Genomic DNA, 18793 nt, shown 5'->3' with positions numbered 1-18793 from the left:
AAATGTCTGTTCACGTCCTTTGCCCATTTTGTGAATCAGGTTATTTGGAGTGTTTTTGCTATTGAGTATTTGAGTTCCTTGTGTATTTTGAGTATTGCCTCCTTATCAGATACATGGTTTGCAAATGTTCTCGTTCTTTCTGTAGATGATCCCTTCGCTCTGTTGATTGCTTCCTTGTAAGTAAGCATTCATGGCAAACCCTGCAGTATTGTGAATTTAACATTTGAAACCAGGCTTATATGATGTACTTTCCATGAATAAAACCATACATTCAGGTGTATGAATCAGTATCACAGAAGGGGAAGAAATATTCCAAGGGAATTCTCCTTTGGCCATTCTTAGATATTCTGATAGACTTACAGTGTTCAGTGTTATCTGTGTGGATATTAGCTGGCTGACAGACCAGAGATTGTGTTTGATCTTGGGATTACAAAGATGAGAAAACACACAGTTCCTGTCCCTGTTAAATTTACATCTAAAAATAAAACAAAAGCATATATAAATTATGCCCTATAAAAGATACATGGTACGGATGTACACTCTGTAAAAGAAAACACCAGAACTCTAATTTACATAAGTGGGTCAGAGTTATTTTGGTTTAAAGTGACATTAGAGTTCAGATGTAAAAGCTGTGTTTAAGTTAGCCATACAGAGACTGGAGCAAAAGTGTTCTAGGCAAAGAAAATCATGTAAACAAAGGCCCTAAAAAGACAAGGATGGGATAGTTACCCACTCCAGTATTCTTTCCTGGAGAATCTCATGGACAGAGGAGCCTGGTGGGCTGCAGTCCATGGGGTTGCACAGAGTCCGACTCGACTGAGCGACTTCACTTTCACTTTTCACTTTCATCCATTGGAGAAGGAAATGGCAACCCACTCCAGTTTTCTTGCCTGGAGAATCCTAGGGACCGGGGAGCCTGGTGGGCTGCCATCTATGGGGTTGCACAGAGTCGGACACGACTGAAGCGACTGAGCAGCAGCAGCAGCAGCAGCAAGCGCTTCATTTCCTTATTTGTAAAAATCAAATGACATTTGTGTTTATTTCATTGCATTGTTAAAAACAAAATAATATAGGAAATGTTTATAGAATTATGCTTACCACATAATCATAATTATTTTAGATATTTTATAATAATAGAATATTATTTTATGTTTATTGAAGGGTTTAATTTTAATAATGATTGATAAATAGCTGATAAAGTAATACCAAGGATAAGTCTAAGTTTCTGGCATGAGAATCACCCAGGTAGATGGACGGGTCAAGCATAGATATGAAGGCAGACAAGTGATCTGGAATGCGGTCTAACTTTGGGATTCATTGAAATACGGACGATGTTTGAAATGTGAATGAGGTTTCATAGGGAGAGGATGTACAGTAAGAAAACAGTAAAGCCATCACTGAAGCCTAGCACAACACAAATTAAGGAGCAACTGGGAGAGGAGGAGATTGTCAGAAAATGGAGCTAAGAGATGGGTGAGGAAAGACAAAGAAAATGAAGCCAAGAGAACAGAAAGTTCCAAGAAGGTGGGCATGACCATCTGTCCTAAATGATGTGAGATGAGATCTGAACAATACCTGCTGGATCCAGCAGCAGGTGATGACTGGTGACAGTAAGAATAGTGTTACAAAAATGGCGAGAGGAAAAGCACATTTTAGGGATCAAACAGTGAAAGGGGGTGGGGCACAGATGGGGGTGGTGTCCGTAGAAACCTTGAGAATCTTGGCTCCGAGAAGGTTAAGGAATTGGTTGGTTGAAAAGAGTTTTGAGATGAAGAGAAGACTTGATTAAGAAGGCAATAGAATATTTGAAATATTTCATTATTTGATATTTTTTCAAACCACAAACTTAAATATTAATATATACCTACTTGTAACAAAGCAGATTGTCACCCCACTTCTATTTGTCCTCAGCCTTCACTCACTCACACATGTATCTAGCCAGTTTTAGCAGGATGGTATGAACCTTTTCCTGGGTTCATGCTGATATGTACAAGAACATATACTCGTATGGGGAAGATATTAAGACTTGCTTTGTTTTTTGTCCTAAATGGAATTATACCATATACATGTGTTTCCAATTCCTTTGAACAATATGTCGCCTCTACAAATGAATAAATATGAAGCTTTTTTGTAGTCTGTTTATACTGATATGTAAATGTATATTTCATTTTGAAAGTAGACAATCATATTCAATATAAATAAGAGGGTTTTGTTTTCTCACACAGTTTTTTTTGTTGTTACCACTTCTTTTCCAGCCCTGATCCATCTGTCCACAAAACTCTTACTTGTAGCTTTTACAGGTTTGTTTACTACTGAGTGCTTATTATTTCACACTTTTCTTCATCTTCAAATAATCTTTTCTACCTTTTATTTACTGTAACATGTTTATCTCTTTCCTGTAAGAAAACATGCACCTATTTAAAAATAAAACATAAAGACCTTAGTAACATATTTATTTTTCCTAAAAAGATGTCTATCCTCACCTGCATTCATAGGTGGTTCAAAACAGAATTGAAAAAAAAGGAAAGGCCATATACCTTTAATAAATAAATATGTGGAGTTCAAATAGCGTAAGGCAGTTTAATTTATGTGAAGAATTTCAAAATACTATGCCTCTCCATGTTAACCAGGTTAACTAAAGAATATATAGCAGCTTCCCAGAGAGATCATTTCATCTGACTCAAGTTGTTCTCCCCTGGAGTAGAATAAAATAGCTATGTGATAACCAAGAGTAACACTGAACTGTGTCTTAAAATGGGAAATGAATGGTTCTATTAGGGCCAAATGAATCTGCCAAAGGAATTTATGCAGAATGTGTTTTAGATTTAGAATTTGCATGCCATGCTAGTTTTTATCGCTATTAATGTGCTATTATGAAGCTGGAAATTTGATGTTTTAAAGTGCCTCCTGATAGTGAATTAGTCAACACATAAAATGCTTTTGAAGTAGCATCCCAATTTTCCAGCTGAAATCTTTGCATCCCAAGGTGATTAAATGACTCTGATCAGGTATTTCAATTGCTGTACTTCACACCGCTGCAACTTTCTTCATAGGGGTACATGTACTTTGGGGTATCTACTGTGTTCCATGTTCTGAATTTGAAAGGTGTTTTGCACATGTGATCACAAGTACGTCTTATCATTACATGAGATAGTTATAATTTGCCTCCAGTTTAAAGGCAAAGAAACTAAGACTTAGCTATTTTGCAAAAGGAGGTCAGAGCTGCTATTTGGCAAAGCTAGAATTGTGAGCATGAGTCTGTGGGATGCCCACAGCTGGAACCTTTCTAGTGGGTCATGCTGCATCCTTCACAGCCAGGTGTGTGGCCTGGCTCAGGAACTTGGTTCGATCTGCATTAAACCAAGTTTATATATATGAGCAATGACAAATTTTAAGGACATTTGAAATATTAACAACTTATTGACCAGAGACATATTAATACATCTTCAGTTATCTGAATATTATTGATCAGAGTGTTTCAATATTCACTTACACAACAAATTCCCTGTCACCGGCGTTAGTTTCTGCAAAAATCCTGAAGTCAAATAATGTGTTGAGCATCGGGCATACATTTATTTTATATTTCACTAAAGTTCCTTAACATATGTAAAAATTATTCATGTTTTACATAAACAAAGACTTGATGATGATTGACCTGGAAGGTAGGGAATAAAACAGAATGATTATGTCTACATTTGTCTCTTTCTGAAACCCAAGTACTAAGCTACCATTCTCTATCTGTTCTACTCTTCTGTTATCTATTCCACACTCCTCCCCAAAAGTATTTTGGTGCTTACTATATACTTACTTTGGGTTTCACCAGTGGCTCAGTGGCAGAGAATCTGCCTGCAACGCAGGATCCATGGGAGACAGGTTCAATCCCTGGGTCAGGAAGATTCCCTGGAGGAGGGCATGGCAACCCACTTCAGGATTCTTATCTGGAGAATCCCATGGACAGAGGAACCTGGCAGGCTATAGTCCATGGGGTTGCAAAGAATCGGACATGACTGAAGCAACTTAGCGTCCACACATATACTTATTTTACTGTAAACATTAATACTTGTTCCTTATCCTCATTGCATATAATCTCAATACTGGCTGCAAGTCTGCTAGTGGCTTCTCATTCCAGGCCAAGAATAAAGAAGCAGGGTCTATGGGGGTTACATTTTACAAACAGGTTAGAGGCTTGACTTGGCCATACAATCAAATACACACTTTTTTGTGGAGGTGGCATATATCATGACAGCCCAGATTACATTAGTTGAAGAAAGTCCCCTGCTAGGGCCAAGAATGGGGCCGGGAAATACATTCCATCTACTGGGAGACATGGCAAGTCACATTTAACCGGATGTGCAGGTAATCGTGTTATATGTAATAAAGTGGATAGCTATGGACTATATAATCTACCATATTTCCAAAAGCATAACTAAATCTGAGCATTTCTGGCTGGATTTTTAAACCCCTATAATCTGGATACACCCTATCAACTCACTGGTAGTTACTGTCTAAAGTAATCCATCTGCTCAGCCCACACTACATTGTTATCTACCACTTACTGTTCATTCTGTGGCCTCCACCTTGGATACTGTCTTCCTTTTCCCCTACTTCAGTACATTTCAGGGACTTCCTAGTGGCTCAGAATGTAAAGAATCTGCCTGCAATGCAGGAAACCTGGGTTCAATCTCTGGGTGGGGAAGATCCCCTGGAGAAGGGAATGGCTACCTACTCCAGTATTCTTGCCTGGAGAATTTTGTGGACAGAGGAGCCTGGCAGGCTACAGTCCATGGGGTCTCAAAGAGTTGGACATGACTGAGCGACTTTCACTTTTGATACATTTCACTTAATCTTTCTTAACATCCTGTTCAGTCACATTGTAAGATGTGAATGGGCTTTAACAATGGAATATGGGAGAAGTGATGTTTTTCACCACCAAGTCAGGCCATAAAATACACTGAATGATGTCATGTTAAAAATTGCAATGTCATAAGACAAAAGGAGCCTGGATCCTTGAGGACCAAATTGGATAAAGGCAGCCAGGGATAGCAGCCTGACCCTAACAAAGAAGTGCACTCGCCATCCACACACACATGCACACAACACATGTGCGCACACACACACACAATAAGGCAGGCTAAAATGCCCATGAGAAAAAGAACATTCTAAAAATAATTTATTAAACCTGAAGTATAAAGAAAAGAAATAACACAGAAAAGAAGAAGCAAGTAGAAATATTATAGACTAAAACCAAACAGAGTAATAATTATATTCATACATGACACAGATGATCATGCTAGATAAAAAATATCAGGATATGCAATTTATATGAGAGGTATGTTAAATCTATAGATACACATAGTGTGAAAGTAATACAAAGATACAAAATGATATATCACGCAAATACTAAACACATAAAAGCCAATATAGCTATACTATATGAGGCAAAGTAGACTGGGATGCATGGACTATTACCAGAAATAGAGGGTTGTTTTATAATGTTCAATGTCATTTTATCAACTTGCAGCTTTGATGTAACTGCATAATATTAAATGTTAACTTATCACACCATAATAATCCTGAATAAATCTGGATCTGTAACAAAATAGTATATTTGTTGTAGCTGTTCAGTCACCAAGTCATGCCTGACTCTTCGCAACCCCATCGCAACCCCTTTGCGAGCCTGACTACAGCATGCCAGGCTTCTCTGTCGCACACCATCTCCCAGAGCTTGCACATGCAGTTCATGTCCAGTGATTGGTGATGCCAGCCAACCATCTCACCCTTGGTTGCCCTCTTCTCCTTCTGCCTTCAATCTTTCCCAGTATAAGAGTCTTTTCCAGTGAGTCAGTTCTTTGCATCAAGTGGCCAAAGTATTGCAGTTTCAGCTTCAGGATCAGTACATCCAATGAGTATTCAGAGTTGACTTCATTCAAGATTGACTGGTTTGATCTCCTTGATCAAACTCAAGAGACACTCAAGAGTCTTCTCCAATACCACAGTTCAAAAGCATCAGTTCTTTGGTGCCCTGCCTTCTTTACTGTCCGGCTCTCACAACCACACGTGACTACTGGAAAGACTATAGCCTTGATTATACCGACCTTTGTTGGCAAAGTGATCTTTGCTTTTTAACACACTGTCTAGGTTTGTCATAGCTTTCCTGCCAAGAAGCAATTATCTTCTAATTTCAGGGCTGCAGTCACCATCTACAGTGATTTTGGAGCCCAAGGGATGAGGGAATCTGTCACTGCTTCCACCTTTTCTCCTTCTATCTGCCATGAAATGATGGGACCAGATGCCACAATCTTAGTTTTTTTAATATTGAATTGTAAGCCAGATTTTTCACTCTCCTCTTTTACCCTCATCAAGAGGCTCTTTAGTTCCTCTTCGCTTTCTCCCATTAGAGTGGTACCATCCACATAACTGAGGTTTAAAACTGTATACACATTTTATATACCCATTTTATACACATTTCCAACCAAAAACGGATGGAATCAAAAGGAGAAAGAAATGAACAAATTCAGTGAGTTTAGCTTTGTTCTCAAGTGATGATAGAACAAAGAGATAAGCTTATTGTTAAAGCCTCAGGCACTTAGTTTTACTCCAAAGCACAGGGAGAAAAAAAGGTGGTGAGGAATCTACATTTACTAGAAGTTGAGAATATCACTCCCATTTACATTCAACTGGTTAGCATTTAATCACATGGGCACACCCAGCTGCAAGAAGATCTTGTTCTCTATTGCAGATGGCTCAGCATATATGCATGATATAGATAGAAATATTTTTACATATGGACTTCCCTGGTGATTCAGTGGTAAAGAATCCACCTGCAATACAGGAGATGCAGGAGATAATGGGTTCAGTCCTGGAGTTGGTAAGATTCCCTGGAGAAGGAGATTATTCCACTCCAGTATTCCTGCCTGGAAAGTCCCAAGGACAGAGGAGACTGGTGGACTACAGTCCATGGGATCACACAGAGTTAGACATGACTGAGCAACTAAGCATACCTGCACATAGATGTAGATGCATATAAAGATATAGACGTGTGTATGTACGCCCATTAGTGTGTGTGCTTTGTGTGCATATAACCAGAGAAGCAGGCAAATCAGGTGCCAGTTCATTGTCTCTACCACAAGAGTGATCCACACGTTATGTAGTTTGCATTTGAAAAAATATATATGTGCTCACTTACAAAACAAAAAATGCTAAATTTAATAGAATAAAGCTAAGTTTGTCCTCTAGGAAAAGATAATATGCAACTTCCTGAGCAAAAAAAAAAAAAAAATCTTAGTCTATTTTCATTAATGAGCATAGCTTCAAAGATACTAAATAAAATACAAATTGAACGCAACAGTGTTCAAAATAATGATATTACAATGTTTATCCTAGGAATATAAGAATGGCATATTTAATGGACTATAAGAATGGTGATATAGTTAGTAAAAAAAAAAAAAAAAACAAATGAAAACATGAGATGAAAAGAAAAATGTATAATTTTCAGATGATATCATTGTATACACAGTGGATGCAAGTAAATACAAGAACATCTAAAAAGTTTACGAATGAGACAGTTCATCAAGATAACTTAAACAAAGCATCTCCGTGGTGGTCTCTGCTTCCCCTGCAGGGGGCACAGGTTTGTTCCTTGTGGGGAAGTTCTCCATACTATAGCCAAAAAGAAAAAAAAAAAAAGATTGCTTAAGACCACAATACAATTTTAGTAAGCTTCCTATAACAGTTAATTAGAGAGATAAAATTACAAATGCATAAAATATAAAGTGCAAAGAAATTAAGAAATATGTATGACATTTTAAAAAATTCTTTAAAATATTTTAAAGACTATAAAAGAAATCTGGAATAAGTACAATTATATATTAACAGCTGGAGAACTCAAAATAATGAGGATATCCAGATAATCAAAATTTAATTCAATTTAATCAATTTCAGTGAAAATTCTCAACAGGGTGTTTAGTAAGCCATAATGTATTTCTAAATGGTATATGAAAGAGAAAGTGTCCTAGAATCGCAAAGACACTTTTGACATTACTTCAACAGATACCAATTTTTCTTATAAAGCTATAAGCAATGCAAACAAAATTGGCCCAGGGAGAAACACATAGAAGAAGACCAAAAAGTTCAGCAACATACCCACTGCATATGTGAACTTGATATCTATTATAAATTGTTTTACAATCAACAGCAATAGATTGGATGATTCCACAAATTAGGTTGGGAAAATTCATTTTTCATTTCATAAATATTTGTACACCATTTTCTCATAAAACTTGTAGTATTATTTTTAAGGAAAAGCATAGGTAATGAGTTTAGAATGTCTGAGATGTAAACAGTTACTTAAACAAGGCAGTTTAATAAAACATAAATCACAAAGGATAAGATTGACAATTCCAAGTACCTCAAAATATAATATTTAAAGCAAAACAAAAAGATAGCAATGAAAATAGTATTTTTAGAAAAGGAAGAACTGATTCCAGAATTATATTTGCAATCTATAGGAGATTTTTCAAAACCCTATAAAATATTTTAAAATTAACAGCTGAATAAAAATGAGGACCAAGTGTAGGAACATGTAATGCACGAAAGAGGCGATCTTATTTCCCTAAAAATAAAATCAGCCACACTGGATAACTAGGAAATTCAAGGAGAGTGATCAACTGTGCCAAGCTGTAGAAAGCTTTTATAAGAAAAGGACTGAACATTGGCCTTTGATCTACAGTAATTAATTATTGGGAATCTTGATAGGAGTAGAATTGGGCACAAGTGTTATGGGTACAAATCCGGTTGGTGTAGTTCAAGAGAAAATTAAAGGAGAAGAAAAAAGAAACAAGATTATTTGTTAAAAGAGAATGAGTTAAAAAAAAAAGAGAATGAGTTAGTAGGATAGTGAATGAAGAAAAATGTGAGCTCGAGACTGCTTGGTAACTTTGTTTTTTAAATTATAGTATGTTTGTATTAATACAAGAAATGATTAAATAGAACATGTAACAAGCAGGAGAGAAAGAATTGCTTGTGTGGTATCCTAGGTTGGAGCTGAATGTCTGTGGAAAGGTGGCCTTAGAAAGAAAGGCACTGGGTTTATTTCCCAGGAAAGGAGGTAGAGACGATACTGTGGTATATATGGAAGCACGTGGGCAGATTTTATAATAGGATTGTGGGGGAATTCTTGTTGTAATTGCTCTCATTTTCTCAGGGAAATAGGAAGAATCATCATGAGCTGAGAATTAAGTTATTCGAAGTTTGGGAAAAGACAGGAAAGTTCTAAAGAGTCATAGAATAGCAAGGGAGAGTGAATGGAATAGGAACACTAACAGGATTGTTAGCTTGAAATAATTGTTTACTTGAAGTCATAAATTTACATTTTTCAACTTATATTGAAAACTTATATTACATTTTTCAACTTCAGTTCAGTCTCTCAGTTGTGTCCAACTCTGTGACCCCATGACCGCAGCACACTAGGCTTCCCTGTCCATCATCAACTCCCAGAGCTTGCTCAAACTCATGTCCATCAAGTCGGTGATGCCATCCAACTGTCTCATCCTCTGTCGTACCCTTCTTATCCTACCTTCAATCTTTCTCAACATCAGGGTCTTTTCCAATGAGTCAGTTCTTTGCATGAGGTGGCCAAAGTATTGGAGTTTCAGCTTCAGCATCAGTCCTTCCAATGAATACTCAAGACTGATTTCCTTTAGGATTGACAGGTTTGGTCTTCTTGCAGTCCAAGTGACTCTCAGGAGTCTTCCCCAAAACAAGTTCAAAAGCATCAATCCTTTGGTGCTCAGCTTTCTTTATAGTCCAACTCTCAATCCATACATGACCACTGGAAAAACCATAGCTTTAACTAGACAGACCCTTGTCAGCAAAGTAATGTCTCTGCTTTTTAATATGTTGTCTAGGTTTGTCATAGCTTTTCTTCCAAGGAGCAAGCATCTTTTAATTTCATGGCTGCAGTCACCCCGTGCACTGATTTTGGAGCCCAAGAAAATAGTCTGTTACTGTTTCCATTGTTTCCCCATCTATTTGCTATAAAGTGATGGGACCAGATGCCATGATCTTAGTCTTTTGAATGTTGAGTTTTCAGCCAGCTTTTTCACTTTCCTCTTTCACTTTCATCAAGAGGTTCCCAATTCCTCTTTGCTTTCTGCCATAAGGGTGGTGTCATCTGCATATCTGAGGTTATTGCTATTTCTCCAAGTAATCTTGATTCCAGCTTGTGCTTCATCCAGCCCAGTATTTTGCATGATGTACTCTGCATAGAAGTTAAATAAGCAGAGTGACAATATATAGCCATGACCTTCTCCTTTCCCAATTTGGAACCAGTCCACTGTTCCATGTCTGGTTCTAACTGTTGCTTCTTGACCTGCATACAGATTTTTTAGGAGGAAGGTAAGGCGGTATGGTATTCCCATCTGTTTAAGAACTTTCCACAGTTTATTGTAATCCACACATTCAAAGGCTTTGGCGTAGTCGATAAAGCAGAAGTAGATGTTTTTCTGAACTCTCTTGCTTTTTTGATGATCCAGCAGATTTTGGCAATTTGATCTCTGGTTCCTCTACCTTTTCTAAATCCAGCTTGAATATCCAGAAGTTTTCAGTTCACGTACTGTTGAAGCCTGGCTTGGAGAATTTTGAGCATTACTTTGCTAGCATGTATATTGAATTATAGTAATAATAAACTGAGAGCAAGTATATAATCTAAAACCATTTCATCAGTGCAGATATTTGCACAGAATAGAGCAAGGGATGGACAGAACAAATGCTGAGGTTATGACAGACTAGTGCAATTAAATAGAAGAAGGGGAAGGAGGTTGAGCATGGATTCAACTGTGTGATGGCAATGCTGGTTGGCGAAATGTAACTGTGTAAGGGAGAAATGACAGAATGAGGAGAATGAGAGTCACTGACAAAGTAAATGAGCTAAAGAACATTTGTCAATAAGAATAGGGCTCAAAACCACAGTTGAGTGAGGAAAAGGGTTGTGGTATTATGTTTTGCCATCTTGCGAGGGCGAATACAGAGGCAATAAAATCCCTTTTGCTCATAAGCATGCTAAAGCATTTCTATTACTGGCATAAAAATGCTTTATAAGTAATAGCTATGACTTTAAATGACCTGATGCTGTAAATTAGAATGCTTGAGTGATGAGTACATGGACGTTGGCAACAATGTTGTAAAATCTTGAAAACCTTGAAATACTTAATGAAAGAATAAAAGATATAACTCATTTTGGCAGAATATAAATTTGACACGGACAAGATTAAGGCAGGATGACAAGCTGGAAGCTGATTTCACTAATGCTTATGAGCTGTGGTTGAGATTCAGCTAGAAAAGTGGCAGAAGACAATGAGAATAAAGTCATCCAAGGAATAGTTTGGGTATAAAAACGGCAAGGAGGGGAAGGAGGGGAGGCTGATACCCAGGTTGCAGATCCCTGTGTAGACAGTGGTGTCATTAATTGAAGTAGGTCCTCTTCACAGCAGATTTCTTCAAGGAAGATGATGCCTTCTGCTCTTACATATGTCCATTTCAAACTCACAATTAAGAATGAGCAGAAGGAATTCCCCTTGTACACCCTGTGATAGTGGTTTTACTATGAACTTTGAACTACCACGAGTACAGATTATAGAACACATGAGTGATATGTTCACAAATTGGACAGAAGCTTGTGGTTAAGAGAGATGAGCGCTCATGACAAGTTTTAGAGGATGGCAAGATTTATAAGGAGATGAACCTGTAGGCAGTCCATAAGGATGATGATATTCTCAGTACAGTTGTGAGCCATTACAGTTCCTGCTGTAGAGGTGATGTTTAGTCTAAATTTGTCAGGTAAGTTTTCCAAGATCACAGCAAAAGACAGTCTTTGAGTCACTTCCATAGCATAAAATAGATGAACGGACTAATGGAAACAACTGCCCAGTGTCTGCATGTAGGTGATAAGTCGTTCGGTCATGTCCCACTCTTTGTGACCCCATGGACTGGAGCCGGCCAGGCTCCTCTGTCCAGGGGATTCTCCAGACAAGAATAGTGGAGTGGGTTGCCATGCCCTCCTCCAAGGGATCTTCCCAACCTAGGGATTGAACCCGGGTCCCTGATCTCTCCAGCATTACCAGGCGAGTTCTTTACCATTAGCTCCACCTGGGAAGCCCAATGTGGACCTAATGTTTATTTTTTTAATGAAAAACAGATAACAGCAGACTTTATGTTTCCCTAAATGTGTTTTTAAGTTTATAATAGTTACTGGAAATTTTTTAAGATTGCAAAAGTAACTATAAGTATTTGCTTGGCCATGCCAGTTTTTAGAATGAGCCATTGCGTATGGGAGGAGCAAGGGATAAAAAATGAGTTCAGAGGAGCGAAGATGCAGTGGAAGGAAAGCCATCAGAAAAGGATTTTCCTGTGCTTTGGCAAAAGTTACTTCTCAGTATATAATTTGGATTATTTCAGCATCTGCTTTGGACAAATTGAGAAGAAAGACATCATCTTAAAAGATAGAAAGGTAATTATACCTCTGTGTATTAATCTCAGTAAACCTTCTTTAATTTTGGGTTTCCCTGGAAGTTCAGCTGGTAAAGAATCTGCCTGCAATGCAGGAGACCCCAGTTCAATTCCTGTCTGTAATTTTAATGTTTTAAATATTTAGGCAAGAACATGAACACATGCATTATAAATACCTATTAGTGAAGAAAAGTTTCTTTTTTCCCCCTTATGAAATTCAGTATGTTGCTATATTGGTTATATTATCATCGACTAAGTCATAAACTATTAATTTAATTTATAATTTATCTTATTAAATTACCTAGACTCTTGAGTCTTTAAGCAAATACAAATTTTACCATCTTTTATATTATTTTTTAAACCATAATTAAAGGCATGACAGCCCAATTTGGCCATCATAAGTTATTAGTCTGGCATAAAAATTACTATGTAGTTACTTCATTATTAAAGTGAAATTAAAGATAATAAATATCATTTACAAACTGAATGTTTTAGTGATGAGAACATTTATTGGTTCTCTCTCCTCTTATTATATCAGACGCTATAAAAGTCTAAAATGTGCACCACACCCATCAGGAATTTTTAATATAATTTCTAAGCTTCATGATTTTATTTTTTATGTTGTTCCTAGAGTTGACTAAGTTGATAATTAAAATTAAATATTTATACACATATTCATTTAATAGAATCCACATCCCCTGGATTGTTCTCTTCCCTGGGAGCAAGACTGACCTGATGTATAAGCAGAAGAGACAGCCACAGGCTGCAAGAGCTTCAATGATGTCAAAAATTATTCAGTGTTTCCTTCCCTCAAGCACCCAACTGAAATGCTCAAATAGTAATATCACCAATTTATTTTCTTTTAAAACAAACTTCACACATATATTAGCTTACCTGAACCCTCAAAATTACACTGTGACATACTGGGAAGGGAAAGGATTAAACCCAAGCAAAGTTCATAAGCCAGAGAGTCAGGGTTCTAATCTAACTAGCAAAACATATTGAAACCAGGATACAAACCTTCATCTTATGCCTGATTCTGTTTTTTTTTTTTTTTCATTTGAAGTATACTGAACATTTTTCAGAGGAACTCATAATGATTAATGACTTTGTTATATAAAAACCTGTACAACTAGCTGAACAAAAACACACTTTAAGTGAGTTAAAAGCCTTAATATAAATGCTTAGCAATAAGGGGAGTGTTTAGCTAGGTAAACAGCTCATCTTGCTAGAAATGAACCATACGAATCAAATTAACAGGAAAACTGAAATCACACATTTAGTCAGAAGATATTTTTAAGAAAAATATTCAGTTCTATTTAGATTGTGTTGAATGTGGTACATGGATATATTCCTGAGAGAATTGTCTACTGGTAAAACTTTAAAAAAGCAGTTGGTAATATTTGTGTATTTACAGCATCTTCAATTATACCCTGAACAAATAATTCAAAAGTAAGGCAAGTCCATGTTCATGAGCGTGTAGTGCTAGTGACAATAGTTAGAAAGTGGAAGTAGTAAGTGTTCAAAAATGGAGACAGAGTAAATTAAATTATTTGTAGTCTATGATACAATATGCTTTCATTTAAATGGTATCTGTAGACACTGTGAGGCAGCATAGAAGTGTTTATGGAGATGTGCATGTTTATTAGGATTGCCACATTTCAACATTATATTCAAGAATACTGTTAAAATGTGAAAAGAAAATAGTATTTCTGTCATGGTGGTTAAGTTGCTAAGTCATGTCCAACCCTTTAACTACCCCCTTTGTAACCTACCAGGCTCCTCTGTCCATGGGATTTTCCAGGCAAGACTGGAGTGGGTTGCCATTTCCTTCTCCAGAGGCTCTTCCCAACACAGAAATTGAACCCGGACCTCCTGCATTGCAGACAGATTCTTTACTGACTGAGCTACAAGGGAAGCCAGTATTTCTGTTAGTGGGGTTATATATTTTTCCCCTATTTTTCCAACAGCTACATATTATAAAATGTTTAAAAGGAAGGTCAATAGCTTGGCCTGAAACCAGAGTTTCCTTGTTTCCATTTCAATGTCAAAACATCATGCAATTTGGACACTCCTGCCTCATATAAGGGCTTTCCAGGTGCCTCAGTTGTACAGAATCCACCTGTCAATTCAGGAGATGCAGGTTTGATCCCTGGATCAGAAAGAGCCCCTGTAGAAGGAAATGGCAACCCATTCCAGAGAGTCAGACACGGCTGAGTAACTGGGCAGGCCTGCAAACGCATGCCTCCTACACATTTCCCTGGTTTATCTGGCGTGCTCCATTCCTCCCCCACCACCCTGAAGCAGGCCACTACCATCTTTTTCTTTGATTATCATAACAACCTCCAGGATAGACAGCTGTTCCCTCCCTTTCCAGGGTCAATTCTAACCTTTTTCCCCTTTGTATTCTGCTTTCCTACAACAGAGAAACTGTTTTTCTTTCTCCACTGGATCATGCTTTTTTCAGCTTTGAGCACTTTTCCTGTCTCCTCTTTCCCAGAGTCTCCTCTTTTTCCTGCCACTGCTAACACTTCAGAGCTCACTTAAACATCGACTGCTCTTTCCAAAGTCCCTTTGTTGGCTCCTCTTTTTTCCAATTTTAAATTTTGAAGTGTTTGAAGATTCAGTTTTTGGCTCTTTTCAATCTTTCCTCTCTTTTTAGCCAATTTCCCCCCAATTTTATAGTTTTCACTTTTATCTAAATTTTAATGACCCCCAAATTATCTCCAGCCCCAAATTCTCACTAAAGCCACACACTTAGCATATCACTGACTCCTTAACATAGCAATATATAATAGGCTTTGTTACTTTTTCATGTTCAGAAAGAACTCGTGATTACCTGCCCATCATAACTATGGCACTTTCATCTGTCTCTGTAGGTGGCATCTTGGTTTGCCCAGTTGCTCATTCCAGAAACCTAGGAGACATCTTTCTACCTTTGCTTTCCCTCACAACCAATGGTGAGTCAATCTATCAACAAATCAGTTTTTTGTTCTAACTTCAAAACGTACTCAGATTTGATCAGTTCTTGCTAGATCCATTGTCATTGCTCTATTCCAAGCCATTAACATTTTTTCCTTGTCTATCCTCCATGTTACTGAGGGGCTTTTTTTCTTCTTTTCCACTAATCAATTTTATTCTGTGCGGTGTTACCATTTTTGTTTTGAATATGTTCATTGTATCAACATTATTGGGAAATAAGGAAGAATACCTGATTAGGTATAAGGAAGAGATATCAGTAACACTTACTGGTTATTTTATAACTGATTAAAAAATGCAATTTTTTGTTGTTGCCTATGCTGCCTTTAGAGTTCATAACAAAATTGAGTAGAAGGGGCAGAGTTCCCCACACATGCAAAGCACCCCAGCTATCAACATCAAAACCACAGCAGTGCATTTGTTACATTTGTAACTGAGAGACCTCTTTTAAAAAGGTAAATTTGATCACTTTACTCACCAGGTTCAAACCTGTTAATGACTTCCCGTCACACGTGGATCAAAATCAGGATCTCATTTTTGGACCAGTCATCTCCCTGATCTCACATCATGCCACTCCCTCTCGGGCCACTGTGCTCCAGCGATAAGGCTCTTGCTGTTCCTAGCACCTACCAAGCCCTTGTCTATTTCAAAAGCCTTTACACCTGTTGCGTTCTCTGCCTAGAATTCTATCTCCCTAGATTCTCACAGGTCTCACTCCTTCATGTCATTCTAGTCTCTATTAAAGTTTGGGATGGGGAACACATATATACCTGTGGCGGATTCATGTTGATGAATGGCAAAACCAATATAATATTGTAAAGTAATTAACCTCCAATTAAAATAAATAAATTTATATTTTTAAAAATTAAAAAAAATACCACTTCCTCAGATTCTCCTTGTCTCAGCTCTCTTAGAAAAAGGACCTTAGTCCCATGTCGTTATACTTTATTTTCTTCATAGAATCAATATGCACAGCTCTTGAAGGCAGCTTTTTGTTTCTGTTCATTGATAAATCTCAAGCACTCACTAGGGCCCCTAGCATATAGAAGGTGCTCGACAAATATGTCAAAAGTGAAGAAGTTTTATAATTATAAATTACATTACTTATTTGTATAATAATTGCTTAACTGCTTCATGAGAATGCAGGCTCTAACTTGTTCACATGTGTATTCCTGGTGCCTGGAACAATAGTCAGCATACAGTAGTCTCTCAAAAAATAGTTCTTAAAATAAGGAATAAAAAAATCTTTATTGGTAAATTCCTTTAATCCTAAAATTAAAGGTATTTTAACTTAACCTCTTTATACTGCTACTGCTACTGCTAAGTCACTTCAGTTGTGTCCGACTCTGTGCGACCCCATAGACGGCAGCCCACCAGGCTCCCCCGTCCCTGGGATTCTCCAGGCAAGAACACTGGAGTGGGTTGCCATTTCCTTCTCCAATGCATGAAAGTGAAAAGTGAAAGTGAAGTCGCTCAGCTGTGTCCGACCCTCAGTGACCCCATGGACTGCAGCCTTCCAGGCTCCTCCGTCCATGGGATTTTCCAGGCAAGAGTACTGGAGTGGGGTGCCATTGCCTTCTCCAAACCTCTTTATATTGACATATAATTAAACCTTTTTAAACTAGATATCAGCTTTAAAATCTATATTGACAATATGTTGGGAAAAAATTGAGGAAAAATATGTTGAGGTTTTTGACTGCTTTCTACTTCTCATGCAAAGACATACTGAAAGAGACTTTGAACTCTAAATAGCTGCTCCATACCATGTTTGTCAATTGTCTTTGATTATATCATATGCCATTCATTTTTTAAATTTAGACTTATCACAGTTCCTTATCAGAGAATACTTACTATTTATTATAACTGAGGGATTTTATGATTTATTATAACTGGGAGGCTTCAAAATGCTGAATTGTAAAACTGAAGTTATAAGAAGTTTCTACAAGCCAAAGTAATGAAACTTAACATTTCTGAGCTTCCCTATTTCAAGTGTTTGCCACTGTTTTCAAATCCAGTGATCTATTTGAATAGCTGGCAACCTATATACTTAACTTTTTAAACCTTTAAAAATAAATTTTTATTGTGAGTGTCCATTGACTATAGCATACTAAATAATAGTTTTTATATATGTATAAGTTATAATTAACGAGTACACTTTGTCTTTTATAAAAATAAAATTATATATCAGTTCAGTTCAGTCACTCAGCTGTGTCCAACTCTTTGTGATCCCATGGATTGCAGCATTCTAGGCTTCCCTGTCTATCACCAACTCCTGGAGCTTACTCAGACTCATGTCCATCGAGTTGGTGACGCCATACAACCATCTCATCCTCTGTCATCCCCTTCTCCTCCTGCCTTCAATCTTTCCCAATAACAGGGTCTTTTCAAATGAGTCAGTTCGCATCAGGTGGACGAAGTATTGGAGTTTTAGCTTTAGCATCAGTCCTTCCAATGAATATTCAGAACTGATTTCCTTTAGTATGGACTGGTTAGATCTCCTTGCAGTCCAAGGGACTCTCAGGAGTCTTCTCCAACACCACAGTTCAAAAGCACCAATTCTTCAGCACTCAGCTTTCTTTATAGTCTAATTCTCACATCCATACATAACTACTGGAAAAATCATAGCTTTGACTAGGCGGACCTTTGTTGGCAAAGTAATATCTCTGCTTTTTAATAAGCTGACTAGATTGGTCATAACTTTTCTTCTGAGGAGCAAGCAACTTTCAATTTCATGGCTGCAATCACCATCTACACTGATTTGGAGGGCAAAAAAATAGTCTGTCACTGTTTCCATTGTTTCTCCATCTATTTGCCATGAAGTGATGAGACCAGATGCCATGAACTTAGTTTTCTGAATGTTGAGTTTTAAGACAACTTTTTCACTCTCCTCTTTTACTTTCATCAAGAGGCTTTTTAGTTCTTCTTCACTTTCTGCTATAAGGGTGGTATATTCTGCATATATGAACTTATTGCTATTTCTCCCGGCAGTCTTGATTCCAGCTTGTGCTTCATCCAGCCCAGCATTTAGCATGATGTATTCTGTATATAAGTTAAATAAGCAAGGTGACAATATACAGCCTTGACGTACTCCTTTCCCAATTTGGAACCAGTCTGTTGTTCCATGCCCAGTTCTAACTGTTGCTTCCTGACCTGCATACAGATTCCTCAAGAGGCAGGTCAGGTGGTCTGGTATTCCCATCTGTTTAAGAACTTTCCACAGTTTATTGTGATCCACACACTCAAAGGCTTTGCCATAGTCAGTAAAGCAGAAGTAGATGTTTTTCTGGAACTCTTGCTTTTTCGGTGATCC

The 18793-nt window shown here is 37.4% G+C and overlaps 1 long non-coding RNA gene across 4 annotated transcripts in view; it reads left to right on the top strand.

Moving 5' to 3' along the window:
• LOC113886252 overlaps nucleotides 1-18793 on the top strand; it is a 1111906-nt gene that overhangs the window by 597068 nt on the left and 496045 nt on the right. Inside the window, exon 3 of one of the 4 annotated variants that reach the window (XR_003509400.1) lies at nucleotides 15384-15464. The exons of the other annotated variants lie outside the window; for them this stretch is intronic. This is a non-coding gene — a long non-coding RNA (uncharacterized LOC113886252). The remainder of the gene's footprint in view (nucleotides 1-15383; nucleotides 15465-18793) is intronic. 4 annotated transcript variants of the gene reach the window in all.

This window comes from Bos indicus x Bos taurus, chromosome 29 (assembly GCF_003369695.1).
Source record: "Bos indicus x Bos taurus breed Angus x Brahman F1 hybrid chromosome 29, Bos_hybrid_MaternalHap_v2.0, whole genome shotgun sequence".
NCBI lineage: Eukaryota > Metazoa > Chordata > Mammalia > Artiodactyla > Bovidae > Bos > Bos indicus x Bos taurus.
The sequence above is the reverse complement of the archived record's forward strand: the minus strand, read 5'-3'. Positions and strand labels throughout refer to the sequence as shown.